Source organism: Erpetoichthys calabaricus, chromosome 17 (genome assembly GCF_900747795.2).
Source record: "Erpetoichthys calabaricus chromosome 17, fErpCal1.3, whole genome shotgun sequence".
In the NCBI taxonomy this organism is placed as follows: Eukaryota; Metazoa; Chordata; class Cladistia; order Polypteriformes; family Polypteridae; genus Erpetoichthys; species Erpetoichthys calabaricus.
Genome location: NC_041410.2, coordinates 37,104,182 through 37,122,038, shown reverse-complemented (window position 1 = coordinate 37,122,038; position 17,857 = coordinate 37,104,182).

Sequence of the window (17,857 nt, the reverse complement as noted above, 5' to 3'; positions counted from 1 at the left end):
GGAGATTAAGATGCTTTCTAAATAAACAGGATTCTGAGAAATTAATTTATAATATTATTTCTAGTAGGATCCCGGTTAAATTTAGGGCAGATTTCAAAATCCTCCTTTTAACATATAAAGCCTTAAATGGCCAAGGTCCGGCTTACTTGTCTGAACTTATCATGACTTACAAACCACAGTGCACATTAAGATCTCAAGATGACGGTCTGCTTATGATTCCAAGAATTAATAAAATAACAGTAAGAGGTCAAGCTTTTAGTTACAGGGCCCCTAAACTGTGGATGGTCTGCCTGCTACTATAAGAGATGCCCCATCAGTCTCAGTTTTCAAATCCCGGCTGAAGACTCACTACTTAAGTTTAGCTTATCTTGACTAAAGCTGATGATTAACTGTACATACTGCATCTCTGTTGTTAGTCATTAGCACTAAAACATAAGTAATAAGTTATAATTTGTTACTAACCCTCACCTACTCTGTTTCTCTTCTCAGTACTCAAATGTGGTTCTTGGTGTCACTGCCCACCTGCCACGTTCTTTTGCCTGCCTATGGTTAGATATTCTCTGATGGAGGATCACAGGAATCGTCAGGTAGAGGGGTCCTTTCATCGGATTGGCTGGCCCAGTGCTGTCTCAGCGGTGGAATGGCCAATTGGGGGAGGCAGCTTGATGGCTGATGTCTCCAAGACTCTAAACAAATCCAAATCATATTATGTGATATCATCCATCCATCCATCCATTTTCCAACCCGCTGAATCCGAACACAGGATCACGGGGGTCTACTGTAGCCAATCCCAGCCAACACAGGGCACAAGGCAGGAAACAATCCCGGGCAGGGTGCCAACCCACTGCAGGACACACACAAACACACCCACACACCAAGCACACACTAGGGCCAATTTAGAATCGCCAATCCACCTAACCTGCATGTCTTTGGACTGTGGGAGGAAACCGGAGCGCCCGGAGGAAACCCACGCAGACACGGGGAGAACATGCAAACTTCATGCAGGGAGGACCCGGGAAGCGAACCCGGGTCTCCTAACTGCGAGGCAGCAGCGCTACCCACTGCACCACCATGCCGCCCTATGTGATATCATCTACTGTTGAATTCTGCTCTGTACTTGTAATATTTTTATTTTACTATTATACTGTGTTGAGGATTACTTGTGTTTTGTTTTGTGTATTGTATTGTATTGACCCCCTTCTTTTTGACACCCACTGCATGCCCAACCTACCTGGAAAGGGGTCTCTTTTTTGAAATGCCCTTCCCAAGGTTTCTTCTATTTTTTTTTTTGGGAGTTTTTTCTTACCTTCTTAGAGAGTCAAGGCTGGGGGGCTATCAAGAGGCAGGGCCTGTTAAAATCAATTGCAGTACTTCTTATGTGATTTTGGGCAATACAAAAATAAATTGTATTGTATTGTATTGTATGCCTGTTTATGTGCCACCCTCTGTGGCTTACAAATTCCATAGATGTCTTCTACATTGATGTGCTGAGCATGACCACAGAATATTTATTTCATACTATATCAAATGTCTTTGTACTTTCCATGGATGCTTCTCTTTCCTTGTGCAAGAAACAACTACTACAGAGACTGCTGTCTTTCAATATACCAAGATAAAAGAAGGCAGCACAGCAAGTATATAACAGGGTGCAAAATCATTGTCAATATTGCAAACAGAAGCCAGTGCGTCCCCAGTATCGATCGATAAGTGGGTGGAGGTGCACAAGTCATTGATGTAAATCTGCCTGTCAGAAGAGATTAAGCTGGCTTAAATGGTAATTAATGAAAATCCCTGTGCAATTGATAATGGAATTTTAACAGGTTATTTATGCAACAGAATGTGGAATATTCAGAATTAACTGAATTATCTCCATTATTTTCTAAGTGTTTATAAAATGAGTCCCTTGAATATGGGCGCAGAGGATTTTAAAAATGTGCGAATAGAGAATACTGGACTCCTGACTAGATAATTTAGGATGCTACTCTAATCATATTGTAACAAGGCTTTGAGTGACACTGTTAAATAGTAGCACATTGATAGCAAGACCACTGATCCCTTCCTTTTTGGTGATTGGAGATGTGGCCTTGTTAAAGTTCTCAGCCCACTAGAAGGCAAAAGACTTTCAATATTTTTTTTTGCATCTCCACTCTGGCAATATCCTATTAATAATAATGGTGTATGAACGTAAGAAATGCAATGGTTATCATCCATGGGTAACAGAGTCTTAGTCTCGTTTGGTTTTCAAAACTATAAGACTCAGGGTGGCAGGACTAAACAGAGTTCAAAATCCTAAATGGTAACATTTGGGTATTGCCCTGGATCTGCAGGAAAAACAACCTCAAGTGTTCAGGGTTAAAGGACGTTTTTCACAGATCGGTTCAAATAATACAGGTGTGTGTATGTGTGTGTGAAGGATCAGCACTAGGCCATTTACTCTTTCATGGCATTTCTTACCATTGCTATGTTGACAACAGGGTCACTCCCAAAACTCCAACCAACTCTGTTCCATCTCATCATGAGTAGATTAATATCATCTTAACCCTTTGATCTGAACCCTGCCCTCTCCAGCATTTTGGCATTATAACCCTTACCTCTCCATCAATTTTCAACAATTTTGAAAAGCAAAAATGTTGATTTATGAAAGTAAAATTTTAGTATATGACTAGCTGATTACCCAGTGGCTTCACTCACTGAGTGCAAGGGAAAAAAATAAAATGTAGTCTGTAAGTTATTAAACAGTAAAACATTAACATTTAAGAAGTAAAGATACATTGAGCACTACTGGAGTGGTTTCAGGTAAACTACATTTTAAAGGCGCTATAACACAACAGGTAAGTAGTACTAACAGCAGCTAAAATGTATTTGGATCATTTCTCTGTAGTAGATCCTATACTTCCTTAGAAGGCTGGCATCCTTCAACATCTGCAATAAGATGCTGCAGATGTTCTATCAGACGGTTGTGTCGAGCGCCCTCTTCTATGTGGTGGTGTGCTGGGGTGGCAGCATAAAGAAGAGGGATGCCTCACGCCTGGACAAACTGGCGAGGAAGGTAGGCTCTATTGTAGGCACGGAGCTGGACAGTTTGACATCCGTGGCAGAGCGATGGGTGCTGAGCAAGCTCCTGTCAATCATGCAGAATCCACTGCATCCACTAAACAGTATCATCTCCAGACAGAGGAGCAGCTTCAGCGACAGACGGCTGTCACTGTCCTGCTCCACTGACAGACTGAGGAGATCGTTCCTCCCCCAAACTATGCGACACTTCAATTCCACCCGGGGGGGTAAACGTTAACATTATACAAAGTTATTGTGTGTCTGTTATACCTGCATTGTTATCACATTAATTTTATTTTGTTCTTTATCAGTATGCTGCTGCTGGAGTATTAATTTCCCCTTGGGATTAATAAAGTATCTATCTATCTATCTATCTATCTATCTATCTATCTATCTATCTATCTATCTATCTATCTATCTATCTATCTATCTATCTATCTATCTATCTATCTATCTATCTATCTATCTATCTATCTATCTATCTATCTATCTATCTAGATAACCCTTGTGAAAAGCGCTACACGACCGCTGTGGTATAGAAATTACATTTTCTATGTGATCGTCCAAATTTCTGCCTGAAAACCTTGCACTACGTGCCTGTAATTTACTTTTTAAAATAATTCATCAAAAAAGCAACCTTGAATGTTGCGGGGTTTTAGTGACCCAAACTCACCTTAAGGGACAGTAAGTAGTCGTGCAGGGCAATTTACAAACAGAGTCCTGCTTCGATGGCGCCGATTACACTCATTCGCAAAGATTTCCACTCTCCCAGGAGCTGACGGAGCACTTGAAGTGTCACAAACAGTGCGTGAAGAGAGGACGCTGCCTGAAATTGTGAAGCTCTCGACCCGGCAGAGCAGCCCGACATTCCGCGCCTCCCAGCGTCCACTTTGTTCTCATGACCCCTCACCATTGAAGGCAGTCTCATCTTCACATTGTTTACATCTCGGCGCAGTTAAAAAGTAGAAAGACGAAAAGCTGTTTTCCTCATCTCTTCTACTATCAAGTACTGCCAACTAAAAAAAAGTTTCAATGTGGCAGTTTCCGCGACAGTTACGTGGACGAATAAATAAATCTTCTCTGTCAGAACGCACCTGGTGGCGGACAGCTCAGCGCTGTAGCAGAGAGGAGGGCTGGGAGAGGGCGACGTGGGGCGCACTTCTTTTCAATATCAGTAAAATAACTCTCACACAAATAATAACAATTCGTAAAGACGATATAAAAATGGCATTCACAAACGAAGTGATTACTTCCTGTATTATAATATGTTCTGTGGTCATACGTAATTTCCATATTGTGTGGTCATACGTAATTTCCGTTTCAACAGATTGATACTATAGAACAAGTTGCATCATTTTCAGTCTCACAGTTTCCATCATTTTCATCCATTTTAAGGAACTAATGCCAAAACTGAACATTTCAGTGATATGCTTCAAAACAGTTTTTAGTGCCAGAAGCAATGCACGGGAACACACTGCATGATTTTCACCATCTTCTGATCAATCGCTCCGTGTCTCCCTTTCCCCGTGGGTCTCTCATTTCTGGTATCAATCGCCCAAACTCTCTCAGGCGCAATGCAACCTGGTCTGGAGACAGTGGCATTTGGAGAGTTTGACTGGAGTAGTACAACTGTCACACCATAATGAAAATGTTCTAAGGTGAGTTCAGGGAGGAAAGAAATCTCCTGTGAAGCAGAAAGGCAAAAGCTCTCTTTGCCTGCTTGTACTTTTCTGTGCACACTAAGTACTTTATCTATTGTTCTAAGTTGCTCCCATTCTAAAGTACAACTGATTTTTCTTCCCTTTTCTTCTTGAAACCTACCTGAAAAAAACAAATCAGACCCACAGCTAAAGAAAAACATCAGCATAACTTGTGTAAGTGGCATAACAGCATAACTAGACAAAGGTATATTAAGTGCATAGTGTAAAAAAGCAAAGTCCAGTATGCTGGCGAGGTGGGTTATAATGGAGAGAAATATGACTCCACAACAGTGGACTGCAAGATTTAGAGAGTAGAGCATATATAACATATATAACAGTGGTATAGCGTAATAGCTATTTGAAGGCCATTATTCATGCCAGCAGGGTTATGACAGTAGATAGGTGGGCCGTTACACCAGCCTTTTGATTATATACCGTTTTGTGCCTGGCTCAAAAAATCTGCCTGCCAGGTTCAAAACGGTTAAACTTCACTTCTCCAAGTCTGACATGACAGAACTGGAGAGGTGCAGTCATACCTACGGCAATACACCTTTATAATGCCTGCTCTCTTATCATTAGCTAAATCATCCATCCATCCATCCATCCATTTTCCAACCTGCTGAATCCAAACACAGGGTCACGGAGGTCTGCTGGAGCCAATCCCAGCCAACATAGGGCACAAGGCAGGAACCAATCCTGGGCAGGGTGCCAACCCACCACAGTTAGCTAAATCAGAAGGTTGTTTTTTCTTCTTGTATAAGGGAGGTTGCTTTTATGTTTTATTGTAATAATTGCATATTTCTTGAGTTTCTGAGATAAATTTCCATTTGAAACAAATAAAGCTGTCTCTGTCTATCTACCTTTCTATTTCTTCTGTTTCTCTTACTCTCTGTAGGCTACTCGCCGAGCTCCCAAAATCTCATCTCCAACTTTCTCAGCTGATCCAAAATATCTTATTCCTCATTTCACTCACATTGCCTCTGTACACTGCTCTATCAAATTGTGCTAAACATTTCTAGAATTCAATTCCAATGTCTTTTATCTATAACATCCCAATTCATCCCTCCAAGACATTTGTATTCTGTTTGAGCCTGTCTGCCATCTGTCTGTTAATTCACCAGATGTGCTGAAAATTCGCAATGTTTCTCAGTTCTACCTCCTAATTATAGAACAAGTTTACTACGATCATCCAAACTCTTCCAAAATCTACTGATGTTGAAATGTCTCTTAAAGATGCTTCTCTTTACAGAGTATTTAGGGACAGCTTAGATTTTCAGTCTATCCAGTCATAAAAGTCAATCAAATGTGGTCTGCCAGACTGTTGCTTTTTTCTTTCTCAATTGCTTACTTACTTTCAATATTCTGTGCAAATGTTCTCCTTACATACTGACTTTGCAAATCATATTGGGTAAATGTGTCTGTCAAATAAAGAATAATAATAAGTAGCTTGCCAGTACTGATAACTTACAACCTGGATGACTATGAACTATAGTTTGGCTGAATTCATAGTTTGGTTGTTTTGACATTGGTTCATAACATATCTGTACTAAATTAAAGATGTTTTCTGAAGCAAAGATGCAGGTCTCCTTAAAATTTCCTTGATAAATAAACTGCTATTGGAGATAGAGCTTCTAGCTGTAGAACACAGTATTAAGACTATAGACAATCTTACTAGTTAATATTAAAAGAGATCTTACAGTATATGCCTCAATATTTTCGTTAAGGTGAGACTGAAGACATTATTTTAGCATAGCATAGTCTTGTCAGAGCAGCTGCTAAGGCTTTAATAGGTGATTTTTTTTAATAAGTACTGCAAATGTTTGATGGAATATTACAACATATCTCCCATTCTCTTTCTGTTTGCAGTGTCCTGGTTGAAAAGACTGAACTCAGTGAAAAATGGATCAGAAAAATGATGGATGCCTAAGGATTAAGCAAATTCATAATCAAAAGTGAAGCAGAGGACTGTTACCAAAGACAGACAGACAATGCATACCACATGCACTTCAGAAGAGTTTGGGCCAGGCCAGTAATTGGATGGGAGACCAGATATGGTTGCTACTGGAAGATGATTGGGTGATGCCAGCAGAAGGCGCTTATCCTGTGGTCTGAATGTTTATCCCAATGCTCCAGTGTAGTGAAGGGGACACTGTGCTGTAAAAATGGCACCATCCTTCAGGTGAGACATAAAACCGAGGTCCTGACTCTCTGTGGTCATAAAGGATCCCTGGAAATCCTTCATAAAATGCATGGTATATCCAGATAGATAGATAGATAGATAGATAGATAGATAGATAGATAGATAGATAGATAGATAGATAGATAGATAGATAGATAGATACTTTATTAATCCCAAGGGGAAATTCACATACTCCAATAGCAGCATACTGATAAAAACAATATTAATTAAAGAGTGATAAAAACGCAGTGCAAGTTAAAAAGTGCAAGGTGGAGAGTGCGAGGCCCCAAAGGTGGAATTGAAAAGTCGCAAAGTGTTGGGGAGTAATGATCGTCTCAGTCTGTCAGTGGAGCAAGACACTGATAGCAGTCTGTCGCTGAAGCTGCTCCTCTGTCTGGAGATGACACTGTTCAGTGGATGCAGTGGATTCTCCATGATTGACAGGAACCTATTCAGCGCCCATCGCTCTGCCACGGATGTCAAACTGTCCAACTCTGTGCCTACAATAGAGCCTGCCTTCCTCACCAGTTTGTCCAGGCGTGAGGCGTTCCTCTTCTTTATGCTGCCTCCTCAGCACACCACCGCATAGAAGAGGGCACTCACCACAACCGTCTGATAGAACATCTGCAGCATCTTATTGCAGATGTTGGAAGACGCCAGCCTTCTAAGGAAGTATAGTTGGCTCTGTCCTCTCTTGCACAGAGCATCAGTATTGGCAGTCCAGTCCAATTTATCATCCAGCTGCACTCCCAGGTATTTATAGGTCTGCACCCTCTGCACACAGTCACCTCTGATGATCACGGGGTCCGTGAGGGGCCTGGGCCTCCTAAACTCCACCACCAGCTCCTTGGTTTTGCTGGTGTTCAGGTGTAGGTGGTTTGAGTCACACCATTTAACAAAGTCCTTGATTAGGCTCCTATACTCCACCTCCTGCCCACTCCTGATGCATCCCACGATAGCAGTGTCATCAGCAAACTTCTGCAAGTGGCAGGACTCCAAGTTGTATTGAAGTCCGATGTATATAGGCTGAACAGGACGGGAGAAAGTACAGTCCCCTGCTGCGCTCCTGTGTTGCTGACCACAATGTCAGACCTGGAGTTCCCGAGACGCACATACTGAGGTCTCTCTGTAAGATAGTCCACGATCCATGCCACCAGGTATGAATCTACTCCCATCTCTGTCAGCTTGTCCCTGAGGAGCAGAGGTTGGATTGTGTTGAAGGCGCTAGAGAAGTCCAGAAACATAATTCTTACAGCACCACTGCCGCTGTCCAAGTGGGAGAGGGATCGGTGTAGCATATAGATGATGACATCCTCCGCTCCCACCTTCTCCTGGTATGCGAACTGCAGAGGGTCGAGGGCGTGGCAGACCTGTGGCCTTAGGTGGTGAAGCAGCAGCCACTCCATGGTCTTCATCACATGTGATGTCAGAGCGACAGGCCGGAAGTCATTCAGCTCACTAGGACGTGATACCTTTGGGACTGCAGTGATGCAAGATGTTTTCCAAAGCCTCGGGACTCTCCCCTGTTCCAGTTGAAGATGCGCTGTAGAGGACTCCCCAGCTCCAATGCACAGGCCTTCAGCAGTCGTGGCGAAACTCCATCTGGACCCACTGCTTTGCTGGCACGAAGTCTCCTCAGCTCTCTGCTTACCTGGGCTGCTGTAATTGTGGGTGGGGGGAAACTCTCTCCTATGCTGGTATCAGCAGAAGGATGGGTGGAGGGTGCAGTACTCTGAGGTGAGAGTGGGTTAGGGTGGTCAAACCTGTTAAAGAAGTTGTTCATTTGGTTTGCTCTCTCCACGTCTCTCTCGATGGTGGCACCTCACTTTGAGCTGTAGCCAGTGATGATCTTCATCCCATCCCACACTTCCTTCATGCTGTTATTCTGCAACTTCTGCTCCAGCTTTCTCCCTTACTGCTCCTTTGCCGCCCTGAGCTGGACTTGGAGTTCCTTCTGCACCCGCTTGAGCTCATGCTGATCACCACCTTTAAAAGCCCTGTTCTTCTGGTTCAAAAGGCCCTTGATGTCACTTGTAATCTATAGCTTGTTGTTAGCATAGCAGCGTACAGTTCTTACTGGAACTACAATGTCCATACAGAAGTTGATGTAGTCAGTAGTGCAGTCAACAACCTCCTTAATGTTCTCACTATATGATTCCTGTAGGATATCCCAGTCTGTAGTTCCAAAGCAGTCCCTCAGAGCCTGCTCTGCTTCAGGGGACCACTTCTTGAATGAGCGTGTGGTTGTAGGTAGCTCCCTCACTCTTGGTTTGTAGTGAGGCTGAAGCAGAACCAGGTTATGATCTGCTTTCCCAAGCGCAGGCAGCTGGGAGGTGCTGTATGCGTCTTTAACGTTTGCATACAGTAGGTCAATAGTCCTTTTTCCCCAGGTGTTACAATCCACATACTGGGAAAAGGCAGGTAATGTTTTGTCCAGTGTCACATGGTTAAAGTCTCTAGTGAATAGCACAAGCGCCTTGGGGTGCTGCGTTTGTAGTTTAGCAACAGCGGAATGGATGATGTCACCCGCTATCTCCACGTCCGCCCGAGGATGGATGTAAACAATAACAACAATGACGTGTCCAAACTCTCTGGGCAAGTAATAGAGACGAAGACTTACGGCCAACAGTTCAATGTCCCTGCAGCAACTTGTGTATTCACATAGAGAGTCCTCCTCCTTTCCGCTTTCCGCAGGTATTTGTGTTTCTGTCCGCTCTAACTGTGCTAAACCCACTAACCTCCAACCTGCTAAACTCCAAGTTAGCATCTGGGATGTTAGTTGTTAGCCACGTTTCACAAAAACACAACAAACTGCATTCTCTGTAGGTCCTGATATTTTTCATCAGTGCAGCCAGTTCGTTGATCTTATTTAGTAGTGAGTTCACATTTCCCAGGATCACAGAAGGCACCGAAGGCTTGTATTGCCACTTTCTAGTTAGCTGCTTAGCTTTTAGCTTAGTGCCGGCTCTGCTGCCACGATACGACCTTCTTACCTCTTCGGGTAAATAGGGTACCACACTGGCACGGGCCTTTGTTCTCAGTGCTTGAAGTTGACTTCCTGAATAGATGAGTCTCAGCGTGAAAAAATCCATGTCTAAATAGTAAAAAGTGTCCATGGAATGAGTTCACATAAAAGAAAGTGGTAGGAGTGATCAGTGAAACAGAGAAAAATAGAGAAAAAGGTAGAAAGATAAAGTCATACACGGAGCTGCTGGAAAGGCTGCCACTCGTGGAGGCGCCTTAGTCATCAAATGATGAGTCATCATCATGATGTCCAGACTAGATTGCCCTCCAGTTTTTCTGGCCACCTAATCATCCCCTGTCTCTAATTGTCTCTCTCTCTCTCATCACTTCTCTCCCTAACAGCTTATGTGTGGTGAGTGTAGTGGTTCAAAATGGCTGCTGTGGCATCATCCAGGTGAATGGTACACATTAGTGGTGGTTGAAGTGGCTCCTCACTCTCTATGTAAAGTGCTTTGAGTAGTGAGAAAAGCATTATAATGTAAAAAAACTATTATTATTAACACTCCAACTGAAGCAGAATACCAGGCAAAACTGAAGATCAAAAAAGAAGTGCAGATGCCTTTCAACTAAATAATCCAAAGAACAAGACCAAAAAATAAACAAAGGCCACAAAGAAAAGCTTTAAGTAAAGAAACTATCCAGAAGCCTGGATGCTTTATACATCACACTGCCATCTTAAATAATTACGGTTTAATGATGCCATGCTGGCAGCAATCACATGACTATAACCAACACAACAATGAGTAAACAACAATGACCACAGTCATCAAAAACAATCAAAAAATGGAGGTGTGAATGGCAGAAACACTTTTAAAATGGTGGCAAAGAGATATCATTATCATAACATTAAATATAAACAAATAACGAAAATCAAAAAAGTCTGCAAAAACCATAATGTTCAGAACTAAATCAGGATAGCTCTTTTATGGCACTTTGCATCACCGCCATTTTGATCAAGTTATCCTTCTTATTTTGGGAAAGGAAATGTGTTTGTCAGGATTAAACTAATAATGCTTGTATTTACTGCGATGGGCTGGTGCCCTGCCTGGGGTTTGTTTCCTGCCTTGTGCCCTGTGTTGGCTGGGATTGGCTCCAGCAGACCCCCGTGACCCTGTAGTTAGGATATAGCGGGTTGGATAATGGATGGATGGATAATGGATGGATGGATGCTTGTTTTTATTTCAATATTTGTTATTTTTGGTGCTATTTCAAGGATATCACAGTCATCATTCCATGTGTTTGCATATTTGTAAAACACCTCTTTGTGTTGTTCCTTGTGTTTGGTGCACCATTTTGTGTGTCCTGTAGCTATGATGTTATGTGGTTGAAGGTACATGATGCAATCATGGAAACTCTTCTTATCAATTATAGTTTAACTATATATTATAGTGTAACTATGAATCTTTTCAACTCCATTGAACTTTTCAATTGATCAGTTGATTTCTTGTGTTTTGATCTTTTGATCTAGACAACAACTGACTTCTCTTGTGTAATATCCCTAGCAATCCCTGCAAATTTCAGTCAGATGGGAAAATCACCAATGACAGACCCCTTGTCAGCTGGGTGGTATGCTATAGGACAGTTGAAATTTGGAAATAGAACTTTTCTCTTCTTTGCAATTTTAAAGGTTTAAGAACCCAATTAGTTTAAACAAACTGTAATATATTTGCATTTCTATTAATATACTTTTAAAGTTCACCATTTTAGATTTGTTACTTGTAGTTTTGTTTTTACTTTCAACTATACTGTATATGTAATAGTGTGTAGCTCACTTGGCTTATAAAGTAAAGTACAGTGCACTTTACAAGAATAATTTGAACATAATCACTGTTAATGTCTGATGTTTGCAGCAAAATGTTTTATTGAAAAGGGCTTGTTAAAGAGAACGTTCAGAGCTAAACTGGAAGAGATGCTAAGGCTGATGGGATCAACCAGAGTGGGAAGATGGGATTGTCTGTTTTACAAATCAAAATTGCAAGTGCCTTAAGTGCAATAAAATGCATGTGGGGATAATGCTGGTGAATATATATGAAAAATTACTAGAAAACTTTCATTTTCTGATTGTCATGAAAGAGGATCAGTAGACAGTACATTTATGGGTGTTCATCTTTCTTTGATTTCAATAGCATCTTAAATCACAGAGCTTTTCTACTGGCCTAGAATTGTCAAAAAATGAAAGACAATAAATAGATAGTATAATAAGGCAAGATGCACACGAAAAAAGATTTGAGGATCCTCTCCGTATATTGTGAAAAAAAGAGTAGTCTTAAAAAACTGATACCCGTTATGATAATAATGCAACATAGACATCATAAAGATTTGGGGCAGCCACCCATATATTGTTTTCCTGGCTGCAAAAGTTGAATTTTAGTAGCATGATGTGCATAGAACAGAGTCCAAAACAGAACTGCTTATCAGTAGCCCGTAAAGGAGTGACGTCATCAAAAGGGCCGGAATCGGAAATGATGTCTTCTGGACTGGAAGTGACATTAGCAAAGGGCCCGAAAACGGAAGTGATGTCTTCTGGTCCAAAAGTCACGCCAGCAAAAAGGGTCGGTACTGGAAGTGATGTCTTCTGAGGTACTGAAACCTTGCAGGATTTCCCGGGAAAGGTCTGTTGGGAACTGAGAAAGACAGTCAGCGCACTTGCCGCCCCCTGGTTGGATGTTTTATTACAATTACTTAGGCCCTTTAGCTGCACCCTACTATGACACCATCTTAATGGCTGAAACCAAAACAAGACAAAAATATTACTTAGTGGAAGGTAGAAAGTAGGAACGAGGCCATCAGGATGGAAGTGTTTGGAAAGAATGGGTTAGTCTTCTGTAGGTCTATAGGAAGAAGAAGAAAGAAGAGAAAGGCATTAATACTCCTTACCAACTCTTTTCTCCCATTTGGTTGCCCTGAATTGGACCCTTTGGCTTACCCCTAAACACACTCAGCAGGCTCCTATCAATTATGGAGAATCCACTACATCCATTAAACATTGTCATCTCCAGACAGAGGAGCAGTTTCAGCGACAGACTGCTGTCACTGTCCTGCTCCACTGACAGACTGAGAAGATCATTCCTCCCCCAAACTATGCGACTCTTCAATTCCACCAGAGGGGGTAAACGTTGAACATTATTCAAGTTATTGTCTGTTTTTTACCTGCATTTTTTATTACTCTTTAATTTAATATTTTTTGCTGCTGGAGTATGTGAATTTCCCCCTGGGATTAATAAAGTATCTATCTATCTATCTATCTATCTATCTATCTATCTATCTATCTATCTATCTATCTATCTATCTATCTATCTATCTATCTATCTATCTATCTATCTATCTATGTGTGTGACAAGACACAGATATTTTGTATTTGTCCCAAAGGGGAAATTAAAAATATTTTTATGTACTTTTAATTATTATTTATAATGTAACTCCAGTCTTGTTACAATATAAGGTTTTCATATAACTCGATAACTAAACAGCTGTAAACATAATATTTAAAGAAAACAAATATGAGCTTCAAGAGCAGCTTTGGCTTGCAGACCATTTGGGTCATTTTAGCCCTGATAAAAATATACTTTTCTGAGTTTTGTGGAGCCCATGCACAAAAGTAGAAACTATGACTTAGAAAACAGTTGGCTTTGGGAGAAATGGAGTTGGAAAGAAAGGAGGGTCATCACTCAAAAGAAAGGCACTTATCATTCTTGACTGGAATTTATTTTATTCAATCTTTTTAATCTTTCCTAAATCTGCTATTCTTCATTTTTTCAACTTAATTTAAAAGCACACCATCTTGCAGCATTTAAAACTTGCTAAGCTTGAATTGTAAATCTTTGATATTAAGGTCAAAGATGATGCTGTTATCAGCAGAAGTTAAGAAGCTAATGCCAAGTTAGTTTATGTTACTCATTTTTCAACTCAGGCCGAAATCTTCTGTAAAAGAAACATTATAATACAAGGTGACAGATTAATGTCACATATTTTGGAAGATTTTAAAATACTCTTTACATATTTTTACTTCTAATATAGAGTTTTCTGTAACAAATAATATAAAAAGTACAGATCAACCTGTAATTCTATAGCAAGACAAGAAGAAACCCTGTTTGAGACACAGCTGCATACTCACTGATAGCACTGCAAGTTAAAATCTATAATTTTTATGTTATTTTTCATATATGAACATACATACAAGAGTACCAGTCAAAAAACTGCACACACCTATTCTTAGAAGTGTTTTTCTTTTTGGTATTTTCTCCATTTTAGAATAATAGTTGAGACATCAAAACAATGAAGTAACACAAGGAATTGTACAGTCACCAAAGAACAGTTAAACAACACAGATCTTTCTTATATTTTGAATTCTTTAAAGTAACCAGTATTTGCATTGATGACATCAATAGACACTCTTGGCATTCTCCTAGTCAGCTTCAAGAAAATGGAATTATTTACCAACAGTCTTAAATGAATTCCTAGATATGCCGAGCACTCATTTCTATTTTCACAACTTTCTGCTGCCCCAACTCATCCTTAACCATCGCTGCAGTGTTTGATTTGAGTATCTGTTGATGCCAGCTCACCTGCTGCAGCACATTATTCATCTCCTTCATTGCCAAACATCTCTTACATAGCCTGAAGGTGTGTTTTGTGTTATTGCCCTGTTCAAAAATAAATGATAGTCCAACTAAGTGCAAACCAAATGGGATAAGGTGTTATTGAAGGCTGCTTTGGTAGCCATGCCAAATATTCTGTATAAATTGTGGACAATCCAACTCCTTCTTCATGCTTGATGGAGCATGCAGGCATCACACATGCAGGCATCATGAATGACATGAAAGGATAAATGTATTGTAGCAGTAGAGGCGTGGAGCCACCTCTAACACCCTCAGGTACCACTCTGATGACCAGGTGAAAGTATAATCACTATTATTTTTATTATTATAATGTGCACAAAGCACCCTCCACTCCACACTGATAAACACAATAATCCTCAATAATAAACTCTTTCCTCCTCGCCCAGACACTTGCCACCCTACCTCCCAACTCAGCTCAGTGTTCTGGGCTTCCCATAGTCCTTTTATAGCCCCTGACCCGGAAATGGTTCCTGGCCAAACCCACAAGTCCGTTTTCCTTCCGGGTCAGGGCAAACAGTTCACTTCTTCATCCCGGGAGCACGTCGTTCCTTCTGGACACGTGATGCTGACGCACTCCCGGGTTATAGGGCACACAAGAGCCCACTAGTCCCCCTACAGTGACTCCCGGTGGTCCCCAAGGTATCCAGCAGGGCTGTGTATAGAAACTACAAAGTCCATGAGGCCCTGCTGGAACTCGGGGCACCATCATGCTGTCCGGAGGGCTCCTCCTAGCGGCCTGGGGGTGGCGACCGGAGTCCGTAGCCGGTCGTTCATCACAGTATAAAGAAAAGTCTTGTATGTTCATTAAATTTGATTTAACTTCCAAATCATTGGAAACCCCAATACCATCTAATGGCTAGAAAGCATCTTCCTATGAAGACACAAAGGTAGAAATCTGAAATCTCATATTTGGAACAATCAGACCAAAGGACTGATTTCCACTAGCGTGATGTTCACTGCCTGTTTTTCTGGGCCCAAGCAAGTCTCTTCTAGTTTATTGTCTCTGTAGTAGTGATTTCTTTCCAGCAATCCTATTAAGAAAACCACTAGAGATTTGAAAAGGATATTGACCATACCATACTTCTACAATGGCTGTGTCACCACTACAACCTCCATGGCACTGCTGAAATTCAAGTGAAGCTTTTGATAACTTTACCTCTACAGACTGATATAGCTCTTGTTGAGTCTCATACCTAAGGTTGTCAAAGTATCCAATAAATAAAGTTTGAATATTCAAATTAAAAATAAGTAAATATTCACAAATATTGCATTTGAATTAGGTGTGACAGATAGGGGGCGCTATCGCTCCCTTGAACCCTCGGACACCACGCCAGACACCAGGTAAAAGTCCAATATTTTGACTTTTTATTATAATAATGTGCACAAAGCACCCTCCTCTCCACAATACTCATATAAACAATACAATAACACAATCCTCCACTCTCCCAGATGCGTTGCCACCCTTCCACCCAGCTCAGCTCAGCGTCTGAGGATTTCCCACAGTCATTTATAGTCCTTGACCCGGAAGTGTTTCGCCTTCTCTGTCCACGTGACTAGGAACACTTCCGGGTCAGATAAAAATCCTTTTTCATCACCCCTGCAGCATCCTCTAGCAGCCCCCATGGTATCCAGCAGGGCTGGGGATAAAAACTGCATTGTCCAGGATTCCCTGCTGGCATTCGGGGCACCTCCATGCTGCAAAGAGGGCTCCACCTGGCGGCCTGGGGGTATTGGCCGGGATGAACGGCCAGCCATATATCACATAGGTTAATGATGCTATGTGTTACTTGTTTTCATGCACTTCTTATACATTATAATTATAATAAAATCCTTCACTCTGTAAAAGAGAAGCATCTGCACAGCCACCTTGTCTTCAGTCTTCAGGTGAGCAAGGATAGGATAGGGTAGCGAGCTGTAAAATCAATCATGAAAAGAGCTTACATTTTTTTAACCACTTTTACCAGCACTTCTTTTTTGATACATTTTGAATTTCCCTTTGGTGACAAATAAAGTCTATCTATCTATCTATCTATCTATCTATCTATCTATCTATCTATCTATCTATCTATCTATCTATCTATCTATCTATCTATCTATCTATCTATCTATGTTATTTTTCATATTCTGACTTTTTTACTTGAGGTACGTCTGCAAAGCATGAAGTTCTTATGACACTGTTACAGAGATACTAACGCTTTCAAATATCAAGGGTTTCTCATTGTTCGGTCAGATCATTTGTTCACTGTGACAGACGCACTGTCTAGGAGGTCTAGATGGTCTTTAACTTTAGATTTTCCTACAGTAAGCAAGTTCTCAACCTTCAAAGTGATTTTTTTTACTCATAGATGAATATTTGCTATTCAGTACAGCCAGGAAGTGATGAAAATGCGTGTTGTTGACTACAGAGAGGGACATGTTGCAATTTATGATGAGTTCAGATAGTATTGCATCTGTGTTTTCTTTTTTCTGTGCATAGGTTGTGCTATACAATTGTGTTTTGGAATGAGTAAACTGTGTGATTTGTTGCTGCTACTGGTCATGGCTGACTTGGCTTCTTGGGTATTGTTCACATCTATACATGTTTTTTAAAAAAGGAAAAGGATTCTAAGGGTTAAGATAGTGAGATAATGCTGGCATTACAGTCTGAATTCCAATTCTACTGAGAAGAAATAAGTTATAACACTTATGTTATTGTGTTGTAATGAAGCTAAATTAGCAGATATCAGGCCTATAGTGGGAGACGGTAAAAGTTAACTGGCTTGGAATATTAGAATGTTTGATAAGGAATTTCAGCAGCAGAGGTCTAAGATAGTCTGGAATGTGCGGCATACTGAAACTGTCACACAGCATCCGTTACAATCTTTTCAAGTGATAGTGCTTTGTGATGCTCGCTGGTTCACAGGGCAACCCAACCCTGGTGGTTGATTATGTATCCTAGCTTTGTGGTGTTTCATGGGGGACAAACACCCAATCCCAACCACCTCCCGATCCTTGGATCATGTGTTATAGCTTCATGGTGCTTGATGCTTTGGATTTTGGAGCATTTCCAAATTTTGGAATTTTGGATTAAAAATATTGATAAGCAAGTCAGAAAATTTAAGATTCAAGTCTGACTTACATATGATGTACCTAAACAGTAGGATGATAAACAGCAGAAGTGGGGGAACATGAATGGCTAGAAAATGTAATATAACTCAAGGCTAACAGAAAGCAAACATGTGATTCCAGGCTGGGAAAACAGAGTAAGTAAGGTCATTTCAGGTAAACAGCCAACAAGAGTT